General features: G+C 35.4%; 1 protein-coding gene and 1 long non-coding RNA gene across 3 annotated transcripts in view; both read left to right on the top strand.

Moving 5' to 3' along the window:
- cadm4 (cell adhesion molecule 4) overlaps nucleotides 1-17,384 on the top strand; it is a 330,099-nt gene that overhangs the window by 124,048 nt on the left and 188,667 nt on the right.
- Nucleotides 3,831-16,424, top strand: LOC147840281 (uncharacterized). Its single transcript, XR_015511424.1, has 5 exons — nucleotides 3,831-3,880; nucleotides 4,585-4,726; nucleotides 7,749-7,815; nucleotides 8,674-8,824; nucleotides 15,725-16,424. It is a non-coding gene; the product is annotated as an uncharacterized LOC147840281 (long non-coding RNA).

The raw sequence follows: 17,384 nt of genomic DNA, 5'->3' as shown, positions 1-17,384 counted from the left end.
CACTTTTATGAACTTGAAAAGTAGAACTTTATTATAACTAATTCATTGTTTGGTACAACAACTATACCGTTTTTCCATGAAGAGTTTTTACTGTGGGACAGCTATTTAGAGCCATTTATACACTATATGCATTACAAAAAACTAAACTCATAACAACATTAATTATGGGATGTTGATCTCTGCTCTGTCCACTTTTTTGATGTTGAAAATTCAACTCTACAGTTTAACAAAGTGACTTTTATTGACATTTTTAGTATTTGAATGATATAGTGTATAAGAAATAATATCTAGAGAAATACGTCTGTAAAATAACAGGAAATGTACTGGCAGCTTATTACAAGCTAGTTTAAATTGGATATACAACACCAACCCAGACAGTAGATCACTTTAAACCAGGGGTGTCCAAACTTGGTTATGGAGGGCCATAATCCTGCTGAATTTAGCTCCAACAGACCTGCCAGGAAGTTGTTTTTTTTTGACACCATAAAATTATAATCAGTTAAGAAAATACACTGTTCTTATATTTTATATCAGGCAAAACAGCAGCTCCTCTGTTCAGTTGCCTCTGTTTATAGCGCAGTCATAACCGGATTAACCTCGTTGACTTATCGGAACAACGGACTGAAGCGGACCATGAGGCGTTTAGCTTTCTATTATAATGTCTATGGTTGGAAACCTAAAGGTTTGTTGAAGCAGGCTGGGAACTAAACTGTGCAGGGCTGTGGCCCTCCAGGAACTGAGTTTGACACCCTTGACCTGTTGAACCTGGAACAACATTTCTATTAGTCAATCAGATTGATGAATAAGTTCACATTTTATGTTAAGGTTGATTTACATTGAGGGTTACATGCTTCTACATCATTGTTATACGACTAATCATGCTCTCTGATATTGAGAATAATTTACAGTTATGGCTAGGTTTATGCCGACAAGAAATTGTCTAACAGCAAGAAGGTCGCTGGTTCGAGTGTCATCTGGGCCAGTTGGCATTTCTGTGTGGAGTTTGCATGTTCTCCCCGTGTCGGCGTAGGTTTCCTCCACAGTCCAAACCCATGCGCTATAGTGGTACTGATCAACTACATTAGCAGTAGTGTATTAGTGTGAGTGAAAATGATGGGCCCACTGTATGAAACATATGCCAGAGTAGTTAGAGGTTCATTCTGCTGTGGCGACCCCTGATAAATCAGTAACTATGCTGAAGGATAGTGAGTGAGTGAATGAGTGAGTGAGTGAGGTTTAGGGGTAGGGATTAGGCAGTGGCGTAGCGGATGGGCCCACTGTATGAAACATATGCCAGAGTAGTTAGAGGTTCATTCTGCTGTGGCGACCCCTGATAAATCAGTAACTATGCTGAAGTGAGTGAGTGAGGTTTAGGGGTAGGGATTAGGCAGTGGCGTAGCGGATGGGCCCGCTGTGTGAAACATATGCCAGAGTAGTTAGCGGTTCATTCTGCTGTGGTGACCCCTGATAAATCAGTAACTTATCTGAAGGATAGTGAGTGAGTGAGTGAGTGAGTGAGGTTTAGGGGTAGAGATTAGGCAGTGGCGTAGCAAATGGGCCCGCTGTATAAAACATGTCAGAGTAGTTAGTGGTTTATTCCGCTGTGGCGACCCCTGATAAATCAGTAGCTATGCTGAAGGACAGTGAGTGAGTGAGGTTTAGGGGTAGGGATTAGGCAGTGGTGTAGCGGAAGGGCCAACTGTATGAAACATGTGCCAGAATAGTTAGCGGTTCATTTCGCTGTGGCGACCCCTGATAAATTAGTAACTATGCTGAAGGATAGTGAGTGAGTGAATGAGTGAGGTTTAGGGGTAGGGATTAGGCAGTGGCGTAGCGGATGGGCCCGCTGTAGGAAAAATATGTCATAGTAGTTAGCGGTTCATTCTGCTGTGGCGACCCCTGATAAATTAGTAACTATGCTGAAGGACAGTGAGTGAGTGAGTCAGTGAGTGAGGTTTAGGGGTAGGGATTAGGCAGTGGTGTAGCAGATGGGCCTGCTGTAGGAAACATGCCAGAGTAGTTAGCAGTTCATTCTGCTGTGGCGACCCCTGATAAATCAGTAACTATGCTGAAGGATACTGAGTGAGTGAGTGAATGAGTGAATGAGTGAGTGAGTGAGTGAGTGAGTGAGTGAGTGAGTGAGTGAGTGAGTGAGTGAGTGAGTGAGTTACTAGAGATTGATTTTATCACTGGTGATACTGTGTCAAACCAGTTCTGGAAGCTCAAATTAGTACGATCAGATGTGTTTAGAGGTTAAATTGAGGGTCTGCTGTCCCCTCACTTTTATTTACTTAAAAAACCTATAATAAAAATGTGTATGTGATCTATCAAGCATGTAGTTTGTATTTCATTTTTTTACTATATAAGTTGGCAGTTCATTCCGCTGTGGCGACCCCATGAATGAATGAATGAATGAATATATATAGTAAAAAAAAAGAAATACAAACTACATGCTTGATAGATCAGGAATCCCTGTTTTTATATCAGTTGTTTATTATTAATAAATAAATAGATAATAAATAAAGAAATGTATTAATTTGTTTGGAGATTAAATTAAAGTGCATTGTTATCAAAGAAATCGGGTTTTCTAAAAAAAAAAGTCAAATGAAAAGAGCATGTTTAATGTGAAACAAATATGTGAAAACTTCAACACGTGGATGCATACATTTAGCAAACTCCAAGTTGAAGTGTGTTACCTGCTGCAGCTCCCCTCCCCCACCCCTCTGTTCGTGTGTATGTGTGTGTGTGTGTCTTGAGCACCCATCCCCCACTGTCAACTCACAGAAGCCTCAAGAGAGCTGCCCTGGGGTAGACTACGACTATAACAATAATATTAAATTAGTTTGTAAATGTAATTCAAGTTTACAACACCTATCAGGTTTCCCCTCACTTTTATTTTACTTAAAAAAATAAATAAATATATATATATATAGTAATAAAAACATGTTTGATGGATCAGGAAGCATGTTGAAAACATGCCTTAAGATTGTGTTAAAACGCTAAGAATCTCTGTTTTTATATCAATTGTTTTTATTAATTAATAAATTATATATATATATAATTTATTTATTTGTTTGGAGATTAAAGTGCACCATCAAAGAAATCGGATTTTCTAAAAAAAAAAGTCAAATGAAAAGAGCATGTTTAATGTGAAACAAATATGTGAAAACTTCAACACGTGGATGCATACATTTAGCAAACTCCAAGTTGAAGTGTGTTACCTGCTGCAGCTTCCCTCCCCCACCCCTCTGTTCGCGTGTATGTGTGTGTGCGTGTCTTGAGCACCCATCCCCCACTGTCAACTCACAGACGCCTCGTGAGAGCTGCCCTGGGGTAGAGACTATGACTATGATGACGACGACAATATAAAATTAGTTTGTTAACGTAATTCTAGTCTACAACACCTATCAGGTTTCCCCTCACTTTTTTTTACTTTAAAAATATATATATTTTTTTATTTTATAATTATTTTTTATTATATATATATATATATATATATATATATATATATATATATATATATATATATATATATATTTATTTATTTACTTATTTGGAGATTAAATTAAAGTGCACCATAATCAAAGAAAATCAGGTTTTCTAAAAAAAAAAAAGTCAAATGAAAAGAGCATGTTCAATATAAAACAAATATGTGAACACTTCAACACGTGGATGCATACATTTTGCAAACTCCAAGTTGAACCTGCTGCAGTTTCCCTCCCCCACCCCTCTGTTCGTGTGTATGTGTGTGTGTGTTAAGCACACATCCCTCACAGCGCCTCATTCAACTCATGAACGCGCGGCATTTGCAAACACGTGCTAATGACGCAATCAATTGGAGACGCCTTTTCCCGCGAACTCATCTCTCCAGGGAGAGCAGGTAAATCAATTTATGTATTTAAATGCATAATTACTGCTTACACGACAAAACATTGCCTTTGTAAGATGTATGTTTAGTGCTTATATTCCTTTGTCGATTATATTTGTTGAAATGTATTTAATAGCAATGTTAGCTGTATACTGTTTAACACACTACATTTCTGTTGATCAAAATAGTGTTTGCGTGTGCTTGTGTGGTTGCCCCAAAAATAAAATCTTTATTTTTTGTTTAATATGGTGATTATTTTAAATTACTTTAAGTAAATAAGCCTTTTAATGATGTTAATTAGCTTTCCCAAACGCACAGAACATTATATATATATATATATATATATATATATATATATAACGTCTTTATTATATCAAAGTATATATAATTTTGAGGTGTGTAAAGTTACAAAAACATGAAAATGGTTCATGTGGGTCTAGCCCTGTTTTCAGTCTAAATAACAATGTATTTATAGCTTTGTTTAACGAATATAGGAAAATTAATCTTGGATGTGATTTACATCCTACCTATTCTGTTTTTAATTACATTATGATTTAATTTCTGATTTAAATTTTTAGATAGAAGTACATTACTAGATCTATGTGAAATCATTTGGGTTCAGCAGAACAATAGACAATATATAAAATGTATTATGCTATTATTATTATGTTATTTATTAGCATAATATAATTTATTATATTTATTTTTTCGTAAAGTCTTTATAGGAAACATGCCCTTTGTCTTCATGCTGGGAGTAAGAAAAAACAAAAAGCGTAAAATACCTCAAGAGGATGCAGAACATTACATTTGTTGTAAAAGTGACAAACCTGCAAGTGCAATTCATCAACAATTACAAAGGTAAGTTATACTCACAAACACTCTCTCTGTCTATATCTCTCTATGCAGTGGTTCAATATAGAATGATAATGAACATGTACAATATTGACATCATGGGAACTCAAAATACATTGAATAATTATTTATTATGTAAACTTTTACAGTTCTTTTTAGTAAAATCCATGTCGTGTTGCAGTGGTATTGTTAACAGTGCAACATTCTAAGAGACTTAATTGTTTTTCAATAATATTTTCAAGTTCATCTGGCCTACTACAGGTTGAAATATTAACTGAAACTGTTACTAAAATTTAAAATATTTATAGGTCAGTTGTACTGTACGTTAACTCTGTGCAAGAAGGCTTCAATAGTAAACATTAGTTAATTAAAATTATTGGTAAAGTTTAATGTTAATCTTAGGTGATGATAATTTCTTAATGCTGATGTATGTGTTAAAATTATAGTAATCTGATTACAATCGTTTTACTAAAGTTAGTCGTTTTACTAAATGGGGATAATAACTAATAATATTCAGTTGTATTATTTTATCCTATATTAGCACAGTAACTGTAATGAATCTGGCTTTTTTTCTCACCGTTGACTTTAATCCATTAATTTTATTTTAAAGTGTTACCTGTTGTACTTTATCATACTTTTGCAATTAAATTGGGTTGAAACATTTATTAACTCTGAACATGTGTATATACAACAAAGCACTACATTAATTATTTTTGCTATTATAATTGTTAAAGTAACCAATGCAAACCATACACACACTTAAATTAGTTTTTAATGTATCTGTAATGTTGTAAAATATTTTACAGATCACCAGACTTTTAATTTTCAGCCAGGCACTCCAATGGCTTCCAATGACATCTTTCCATTTCAAAATTGTCACGTTTAAGATCTGATTTCTTTAAAACTCAGTAATCTTCACTACCTGTTATATTTATGATATGAAGTGGGTTTCAGATCGGACAAGAAGCACTGCATTAAAGTCCATTTCCCCCCGCCATGTCTTTAAAAAATGAGTTTTTTCCCCTATATTTTGGTTGTTGCTAGATCAGATATGGTTGCAGCCGAAAGTTAACGAAAACTATTTATATTATTTCTTAAATTTCACATTTGTTGTATTTTATTAACGTCTATCCCCACCCCAACCCTAAATCCAACTGTTACAGTAACGTAAAAACAGTAGTTGTATTGAGTATTATTTATGCTGCTATCTATTAAAATACCCAATACATTTTATTTTTTAAAGCCTACCTTCACCCCAACCTTAAACCCAACCGTCACAGTACTGTAAAAATATTCATTATTGTTATACATTCATTTATTCATTTTCTGTTCAGCTTAGTCCTTTTATTAATCTGGGGTCGCCACAGCAGAATGAACCGCCAACTATTCCAGCATATGTTTTACACGGCGGATGCCCTTCCAGCTGCAACCCATCACTGAGAAACCCACACACATTCATTCACACTCATACACTTCAGACAATTTTTATCTTAGCCAGTTCACCTGTACCACATGTCTTTGGACTGTGGGGGAAACCGGAGCACCCCGAGGAAACCCACGCGAATACAGGGAGAACGTGCAAACTCCACACAGAAACACCAACTGACCCAGGCTTGAACTAGCGACCTTCTTGTTGTGAGGCGACAGCACTACCTACTGTGCCACTGCGTCGCCTATTATACAGTGTCATAAAAATGCTGCTATATAGATGTGCATAGCACATACCAGCCGGCCACGTATTCGATTTAGACTTTACCCAGTATTTTCAATGGAATTTCTGCGCTAGCCTTTTGCTATACTGACGGCGCTAGTGGTTATACCATCGTTCATCTAATTTTACGCTTGAACAACTAAATGAATGCTTTAGTCTGTTTAACTGAATGTATTGTAATAACATTACAACATTGATGATGTACAAACAACTTTGTGAAATTGAAAGTACCCACATTAAGCTATCACTGGAAGTTTATCGTTGGCTTTAAAACTCTAGCTGTGCAGAGAGCCCATTGTGCATAAACAATTTTGTTCCAAATCCCCGTTAATATCTAATCTTTGTGCTAACAAACAATAGCGAACACAGTTGGGCAAGTTACTTCCAAAATGAAATGCATTACAGTATATATATATATATATATATATATATATATATATATATATATATATATATATATATATATATATATATTAAAAGTTACTGCCATTTCTTTTTTTGTAATTGGTTACATGACAATATTAATATCTCAGAAATGCATTACACTACTTTTGTATTACTTTTAGGTTACTTTAACCAAAATACCCACAGAAGTACGACTCTAATGAATTAAAGTATTAATTTTCAATAGTATGTCTATGTTTTCAAATACATTTAGATATATATTGTAATTATTCAGAGAATTTTTTGTTTGCACAAGGAGTCTGACAACAGCCAGTGCTCCACACAGAGATCTGGTCATTTATTTGACATATTTTCTTTTAAATATATATTCATAGTGCTTCACCTTTTACACATTTATATATATGACTGTGTAACCTTAATCACTTCTGGGGATGGGGACTTTTTACAGTAAAAGGTAGCAATTTTATTTTATCCAATAAATGCATTGATAATATCCACAGATTTTTAAATAGTCAATCAAATGAACTTAAACTATTAAAATTGCAACAAACATTTGTTTTGGCCCAAACTACAAAAACAAACAAATTTAAAACTAGTTTAAACACACTGGTTTAATCATCTGTACATGTCATTATAACTATATTGTATAAATATTATTTCAAAGACCTACATCATGCTAACAATTAAAAGCTGAATGACATGACATAACAGGCGATTGCCCTCTGAGTGCACCTGAAAAGACATTAATGACACTTCTCATAAAGCTTGAGAAGCATACAGGACAAGTAGAACAATTAGTTCAAATAAAAACACAAAAGTCTGTAGAATTTAATGCAAACTCAAAAAATGCAATTATGAACCAATGATAATTAATTTTCAACAAACTGCAGCTAATGAACGTCTTTTGTTTAGGAGGATGAGTTTTCACCACTGAAGCTTTATTCAGAGGGGATTTTGTTCTTGAGTACAAGTTTGGGTGGTGAGTATGATTAGCCGAAAGGTTATTAAATATGTTTAGATGTGGTTAAATAAATGAGCAAATAAGCAAACATAACACTGCCGTGCCCCTATGCCAGGGATCACCAAACTTGTTCTTGGAGGGCCGGTGTTCTGCTGATTTTAGCTCTAACCCTAATCAAACACACCTGAACAAGCTAAACAAGGTCTTACTAGGTATACTTGAAACACCCAGGCAGGTGTGTTAAGGCAAGTTGGAGCTAAACCCTGCAGGGCACTGGACCTCTAGAAATAAGATTGGTGACCCCTGGCCTATGCTATAGTATCATGATAGGTGATCTCAAAGGTGGATGACATGAAAATTGTGTATCACCCAACAATAATGTCCAAGCACTGCACAACTCTGAACAAGTTCGACCCACGCATGTGCAAGGCAGGCAATTCTGTAATCTATCAGCTTAAATATATCGGCCATATTTTGATATCAGACTGATGACCATAACATAAAAAAAAAGCATTTATCGGCTGATATCGATATGGCCGATAATATATTATGCGTCTCAAAATTTAAGTATTTCTGATTCTGATCATTCTGATTACAATCAGTTCCCATATTTGATTGCAATTTCATAAAAAATGTTCCTCACAGACATAAAAAATATTTTACAGGAATTGAGAAGTGAAATGTAAATTAACACTTCTAATCAAATCTGTAGTTTTTAGTGAAATAATTAGCAAGTTTTAAAATAGAATTAATTCTCGATACTATTGTTAACACCTCTTTGAAGATGGTCACAGAAAAAAAAATAGTACATCTTAAATGTATAAACTTTAAAAATTGTTTGTATTTTATGCTTAGTGATTGTTTTATGTTTTACAGCATGGATGCATCGAAAGAAGATGGGTCTTTAGGGAGACTTGTAAATGAAGACCACAAAGCTCCTAACTGCAAAATGAAAATCATATCTTTGCTGTGTGCAACATACTTCCAGGAGAAGATATAACCTACAATTATGGAGATTCTGGTTATGGTGAGTAGGGGTCAGTAGTATGAGTCTACAGAAATCAGTAGGTTCACTTACCAATTGTCTATATTATGAAACATAAAATTCAACCATAATTATACGGATGCTTTATTCTGTAATATTGACAGTCAAAATAGCAATACTGACTGACATGTATAAGTAGAAAGTCTGGTCAGAAGGAATATACAGGGTTTCCGCGGGGTCTTAAAAATTCTAAAATTAAAAAATCGAAATTTAAGGCCTTCAAAAGTCCTAAATTCACTGTTCTAAGTCTAAAATATTTTTGCACAGGTCTTATTTTTGCGATGTCCATGTAACGCTACATCTAAAACTCATTTAAATTCTTTTTTTGTTGTTGTTGCTAGGTTTTCAGGGTGTTGTAGTTCTTTATTTCACTAGTCCAATTGTAATTTGCGTTATTACAACTACAAATAAGACCGACATGCCCTATACCGACAATTGCCAATCAGCTTTCTGTTATTGAACTCAGTGCGCGCGGTAAATGTGATGTCATCACTGTGTTTATGGAGGTCTGCCAGCCGCGACATGATTTTGGCTGGCAGAGCTCACAAAATGTTTTTTCAGTTCGTGCGGTGCCGCATTTGATTTGAATTGAATATGAAACACTTTGAAGAGATTTTGTCTGAAACAGGTATGACTGTACACATATAGGGCTGGACAATAATTCGATATCAATATATATCGCGATAGATTTTTTTCAATAACAGTGATGATTTTTAAACCCATTTCCGGTATTTCGATATACATTTGCATACATCTGTTTTATTATAGATAAGATCTTATACCTTGTATCATTTGTCACTGAATGACTTTTCGTGCTCAGAATGAGCGTGATGTCACTTGCGTGATGACGTACATCACAGACACGCTGCCACTGCCAGCGCTCAGAAGTTAGTTAAGCTGCTCCGTCGCAGAATGCTACAAAATGCTACAAAATGTGTGCCCTGAATACTGATGTGAATGAACAAGCTTCCACAACTAAGAATGCAGACAAATTAGTTGACGAGAGAGGAAAGACGAATGCAGTGGTGTGGAAGTGATTCAGCTTTTTAAGTTTCGATAAACGTTTAGTTTCGGTGCTCTGCAAAATGTGCGGTAGAGTGGTGCCGAGTCTGCCGACTAACAGCGGAAACACATCAAATCTGTTCCACCCGATAGAACATACTGAGAGTCAGAAGCAATGACAGAAGATGAGGCATCATTTAAGTTTAAGTCAACCTGTCGCCTCACCATCCACTTTCCCGACACAGATGGCTATGAGGCACCGTGTAGGATCTAAATAAAACTTTGCTTATCAACACGAGCATATAAATTACTCGCATATAAACCTATACTATGTTCAAAACATGTATGAAACTTGCGCATATATAAACTTGATGCATGCCCATTGATACACCCATTGATACACCCATTAGGGCTGGACAATGATTCGATATCAATATATATCGCTATAGAATTGTTTTCAGTAACGTGATATGAGTTTTAAACTCATTTCCGGTATTTCGATATAAATTTGCATATATATATATATATATATATATATATATATATATATATATATATATATATATATATATATATATATATATATATAAAATAGTTATATTTTTAAGATCTTATAGATTGCATTAGGGATGTAACGGTATCAGAATTTCACGGTACGGTAATACCTCGGTATGAATGTCACGGTACGGTATTTATTGAATCATTTACAGGAAAAAACAAAACTTATGAAAATACTCCAAAAAAGTGCCAAAAGTGTCAATGACATACAAATTAGCCATCTATCTGTAAGCTTTGAAACAGGAACTTCAATTTTAATAACAAAAAAATATTAAACCATGTAAAAAAATAAAGTTTCAATTTAGTATTGTTAAAAACTCATCACATTCAACATTTAATCACTCACTCACTCACTTAGATAGAGATGGGTTTTAAGGAAAAATATCTTATAACTATAATCTGGTAAAAGCTGGTATCTCTGGGTATTTACAATGTCCCCTGCAACAGAAAAAACCCTCTCATTTAGGACTGAGGTTTCTGGGACAGAGATATGACTTGGCCCAGGTTGACAGCAGTGGGTAACGTTGTGCATTGTCTTTCCCCCACTTGAGAGGACAAGCCATGAGTGAGATAGAGGTCTCTTTGCGGTACAAGTCAATGTCTGCATCAATCTGAACAGTGTGCTGTGTTCTGCAGTCCCCATACTATTAGTCGTATTCCCCAACTTGCAGGCACGTGCACACATAGGGCTCAACCTGTGCAGTGCACATGCCCTTTTTAGTCTTGGATAGAAAGTGCCCTTCCAAAATGATCAAAAGTGCCCCCGCGACGCGACACACCCTCCGTGCCGCTCTTCAGTAGGTGCGCGACAACACCGCTCTTGAGTATGCGCGCTCAACCCCCCCTCCCCGCTTTACAGTACGCGCGCGACAACACAGCTTATCAGAACACGCGCGACAACACCGCTATTCAGTACGCGCACGACAACACCGCTATTCAGTACGCGCGCGACAACACCGCTATTCAGTACGCGCGCGGCGACAACACCCGCTTTATGTTCGATCATTTCCAGGTCTTTTTCATCCTCGCTTCTAGCAGCACACTTCATTTCCGCATTACTGGATCTGTAGCGACAACAGACCGCAAAGAATGTTGGCAACCCCAGGGCTGATGGGAATTGTAGTTTCCACTACCTCCCGTTCGCTTCATTCGCCTGAGCAAATTTTCTCAGAAGACCTATAGTTTTATCGAGTCATGCGACTACGCTAATATCGGAAAAAATTTATATTGCGGTATGACGGTATTTACAATACCGTTACATCCCTAGATTGCATCATTTGTCACTGAGTGACGGTCAGTGCTCAGCCATCAGAAAGAGCATGATGTACGTCATCACGCATGTGACATCACAGACACGCTGCCATCGCTTAGCACAGCAGTTGGTTAGCTACGTCGCAGAAAGTTTGCCCTGAAGTGTGCCCTGAATACAGATGTGAATGAACAAGCTATATATATATATATATATATATATATATATATATATATATATATATATATATATATATATATATATATATATATATATATATATATATATATATATATTTGCACAGGGCTTGACATTAACTTTTTTGATCACCAGCCACTGTGGCTAGTAGATTTCCAACTTTACTAGCCACTCTGCATTTTCACTATCCACAATTTTGTTGTTGGAAAAATATATTTTATATGCATAAGTTTGACGTTGACATGCTAAAATTACTTGATTTAAATTTTGTGTTATGTCCACGTGTTCTCAATCATTTCACTTTTTGTGTGTCGAGTATGAGGTTGCTCAATGAGCATGAGCAAAGGAGTCATGGTTTCATAGTGTTTGCACGACTAGCATGACTTTTTTTAGAGCTCAAAATTAACGGTTTACCAAATTTATCTCTATAACCATACAAAACAATAATTATTTCTTAGACACAAATGTTTAATGTGTCAAAACAAGCAAAATATAGCTGTATACTATACTTTTTATTTAATAAAACATTTCTTAAAAATATATATATATATATATATATATGTATATATATTTATATTAGGGATGTAACGGTATTGTAAATACCGTCATACCGCAATATTAATTTTTTTCGATATTACCGAAGTCGCATGACTCGGTAAAACTATAGGTCTTCTGAGAAAATTTGCTCAGGCGAATGAAGCGAACGGGAGGTAGCGAAAACTACAATTCCCATCATCCCTTGCGGTCTGTTGTCGCTACAGATCCAGTAATGCGGAAATGGAGTGTGCTGCTAGAAGCGGGGATCAAAAAGAGCTGTAAAACTCTAAGGCCCCGTTTACACTAGTGCGTTTTAGTTTTAAAACGGCGTTGTAGAATGAAAACGATCCGCGTCCACACTCGCGTTTTACCCAGCGTTTCTGAACTGCTCTCCGTCCACACCAAAACGCTGAAAACGCACATCACGTGACCACACACACACTCTCGGTCAAGCGCTCCAGCATTCTACCCAGATGAGAGCTCTGCTTGTCGGACTGCTCATCACGCATCTCCCGCTGGATCTAATCTCACTATATTTGCTGAACGGGATATTTCATTCATGTTGTTGTCTTTATCTAACGACATAGGCCAATTCCCTGACTTTGATCATTGGAATCTATTAAGTTACTTGTTCACGGGTAACATGTTTTGGTTAAGCGCAAAGATAAGTTAATGATTAATCCAGGTACATTGACTGATCGCTTGCCTTTATTTCCTACAATGTATACACTTATTGTATGTTATACTTTTATAATTGTCGATTATTAAAACAGATATTCAGCAAAAGAGAGGGTGCGTTTGGTATTTTCACTGAAATTGAAAGGAGGTAGTTGTTATAGGCTCCGTTTTGTTATAAATATCCACACAGTGAAGATGACGCTCATATATGCAGCACGACGCCTCAACATTTCTGCTGTCTGTTAAGTTTTCTAATATTAAAAAGGAAATATGCAGTTCCTTAAATCATGTTTACATTTTATTGTTGAGAAAGTGAAACGTAGCCAAGGTGATGTGAATGAAGTTATAAAGTACACTGTTCCCTTTGAAGATTTACGCGTGTCCTCGGTATGTTTTCCATATCAAACTGAGAAGGGGGGGACTGCAGCCTTGATCAAACTTGCGAAGTCTTAACTTACAAGAAGATGATGCGAGACAGAACTGTGTGTGGGCTACTTAATATTGAGGAAAAGCCCCAATCAGATATGCGAACGTTTGCAGCCCCGCCTCCGTTTTCAGATGTCTCCGTCTTTCCCCATCCACACTGAGACGGAGCAGCAGCGTTTTAGAATGAAAACGGCATCTCCAGCGTTTTCGAAACGCTCCGTTTTCGGCGCTCGAGAAATAAGTCATATAAGTCATATCTCTCTTGTCCCAGAAACCTCAGTCCCAAATGAGAGGTTTTTTTTTTTCTGTTGCAGGGGACATTGTAAATGCCCAGAGATACCAGCTTTTACCAGATTATATTTATATGATAATTTTCCTTTAAACCCATCTCTATCTAAGTGAGTGAGCGATTAAATGTTGAATGTGATGAGTTTTCAACAATACTAAATTAAAAACTTTATTTTTTTTACATGGTTTAATATTTTTTTTGTTATTAAAATTGAAGTTCCTGTTTCAAAGTTTACAGATAGATGGCTAATTTGTATGTCATTGACACTTTTGGCACTTTTTTGAAGTATTTTCATAAGTTTTGTTTTTTCCTGTAAATGATTCAATAAATACCGTACCGTGACATTGATACCGAGGTATTACCGTACCGTGAAATTCTGATACCGTTACATCCCTAATATATATATATATATATGTCTGTTTGTAAAGGCTAAATACAAAAAAGAGAGTGAACATTTGAAAAAGTTAACAAGTAAAATTTTTTTAAACCTTTTTATTAAAAGAAAAGTTATAAGAGCCTGGAGGTATTATAGACTTTGCAAATTCAGTTTGCAGATATTTGTAGGTACAGACATTTATTGTGTGCGTTCTTGGCAGTTTTTTTATGTCTTTTTAATATTGTCCATATCGATATCGGAATTATATCATATCGACCGAAATTAAGAAGTATATCGTGATATAAATTTTTGTCATATCATCCAGCCCTATACACACATCTTCTTTATGATCAGTCCATGCGTGATCATAGGGAGAAGTAGAACCAGATGACCAATACTTTTTGGCTAGAAATTGCAACAGCAGTGGGAAAGGACGACAGTTTTTGTAAAAGTTTGGAAAAACCTGAGGGATAAGTTTGTTTAAAAAAAGAGTCCATGCAAAAGTGTAGACCCAGTTGGTTTTAATATTACAGAATGTTTTTCCATCATGCATAGGTTTTACACTAATGTATAGACCTATATTACAATTTCGAATTTAAAACAATTTACAAGTTACAAACTAAAATTAAGTAACAAAATTTTGCCTAATTACCCTAACCTGCCAAGTTCACCTAATTAACCTAATTAGGCTTTTAAATGTCACTTTAAGGTGTATAGAAGTGTCTTCAAAAATATCTAGTCAAATATTATTTACTGTCATCATGGCAAACAGAAAATAAATCTGTTATTAGAGATGAGTTATTAAAACTATTATGTTTGAAATGTGTTGAAAAAAATCTGCTCTCCATTAAACGGGAATTGGGGAAAAATAAACAGGGGGGCTAATAATTCTGACTTCAACTGGAAAGGAATGTATGAATATATGTATCAGTTTACAGTATATTGATGCCCAATTTCTAGGCTTTATTGGTAATAACTAAACTAGCCAGAAAGTGATGTGTGAATTGTTGAGTGGGCAAAATAAAAAATAAAAAACCTCAATATTTTTAGTGAGTGTACTTGTTTTCTGTTTTTATTTCTGCCTTAATAAAAAATATAATTGTAGAGCAACCCAAGATCTGTTGCCATTAATATTTAACTTTAATGGGTAGAACTGTCTGAGATACGAACAAAAGCATGTGATGCATCATTTAGATAAAAAATGTATTTAAAAAATCTTGAATGGTTATAAAAATCTTTATAATTAATTATAAAATAATTAAAACGATTATCCTGAATGATATTAATGATATGACCTAGTTCCAGAAGCTTTTTACTTCTCTGTTTATTTGTCAGATTTTACTGTCGGTTTCTTCTTCTTCTGATCTCTTTATGTGTATGCGTGTTTTTGATATTGCGATATAGGTCCTAAATTTAATACTTAATGGTCTTAAAAAGGTCTTAATAAGTCTTAAATTTGACATTATGATATCTGCAGAAACCCTGAATATAGAAAAAGAAGAATATACTTGTTCTGTCTTGACAAATATTTCTGATTTCGATATTCTCTGTTTTTTTTCTGACATCCAGTCCCATAATGTTCCGTCTCCTCACCTGCTTTGGACAACGTGAAGATGAGTGATCCTCACAAACAAACTGAGCCACAACAGTCAGACAAAGCAAGAAGATCAGGGAATAAGACGGTAACCCTTTCATTCAGGCACCAGGTAGCCTATCTAGTGATATTTGCTGCTAAGTGAACAGGGCAGAGTAACCAGAACAAGGTAAGACAGACCCTTTGGCAGGTTTATTTAAAATGTAATCTTGTTCTAACTATTTAACATCATACAATTGTGTCTTAAAGCAATTTATTTAAAGATGAAAGGATAGCTCAATTATGTATTTTCACATGCCAGATATTCTGGAGTTAATTCATACAGTATAACCAATAGTACACATACAGATTTTACTATAAAAGATTGGTTAATTACTGGCAAGTGATAGTTGGACTGCATAGTTAATCGTAAAAAGATGGCGATCTCGATTCGAACCCCTGAACGTCGATGCGTGAACGACATTTAAATGACCATATTGCAGTTTGGAGTTATGTTTACTACAAGATAGGGTTGTGCCGATTGACACTAGTGTTGTGTATCGATGATAGGGAGAGATATCACAGAGAGCTGAGGCCTGACTATTTTAAAGATGATGTTTGGCTCATTTCACATTTATGTAGACCTATTACATGTGTTAAATTCATTTTTAAATAAAAGACTTATTATTAATATTATCTTGTTGTTGATGTTATTCTTATCAGAATTAATAATCAATTAACTGTAATTTGTCCAGCTTTAGCTGTGTCCGTCAGCATTGCCTAACCGAGACTTTCAGACTGCAGCAGCAATCATTTAAATTGAAAATTGCCTGCTCAAAGGAAAAAAAATACAATGATTTTAAAATTGCAAGGCGAGTATTACCTATATTCACAATTTTTACCAAAATCAGCATGTCAAAAAGAATTTATTTCCCATTCTTTGCATATCAAGTTAATATGCAACTTCACTGTTACTTAAAAATAATAGGCTAAATAACAAAACAGGATTTAATTAACAAACAAGTTATAGGTGCAGTAGGTGATCTGCCAAAATACTAACCGGTTGGCATAATATCTTTGAAACACAGTCCCTTCCCTGCCATCCAAAGCCACGCCTCCTAAAACACGAATGCTCATCGTAAAGATGGCAGTGGACAACCCACTAGATCATGTCATTCACCATTTAGAAATGTAGCTAGTGTTTAGCCGGTGGCGTGCAGGAATTACACTTATTACTAAACCATACTTGCATGCTATTTCACATGAATATTCAGAGTAGTGGTGAACAATATAAAGAGCGCATCACAGGCTGTCATTGTTCAGAAATGACCCAATATAAATACAAAAGCATCTTCAGCTCAGTAAAGTAGGCTAGGCCGAATAGCTCTATTTACTGATGTTTTGTTGTTAAACTAAATATAAATCTACTTTATCAATGCTGTAAAAGGACCTTATGAAACTGAAAATAGTCGCATCAATCTTTCACGGGGAGATTTCAGTGGCTGAACAACACTTCTGTGCAGATAACCCATTTATAACAACACAATCTACATCAGCTCTGTGTGACTAAAAGAGTTTAACACAGAACATGACCTGCCTAACAGAAATACTTCAGTCATGGTATTATTCTTCTTCCAGCGTGCAAAACTCACTCCT

This window comes from Danio rerio, chromosome 16 (genome assembly GCF_052040795.2).
Source record: "Danio rerio strain M-AB ecotype USA chromosome 16, GRCz13ab, whole genome shotgun sequence".
Classification (NCBI taxonomy): domain Eukaryota; kingdom Metazoa; phylum Chordata; class Actinopteri; order Cypriniformes; family Danionidae; genus Danio; species Danio rerio.
The sequence above is the reverse complement of the archived record's forward strand: the minus strand, read 5'-3'. Positions and strand labels throughout refer to the sequence as shown.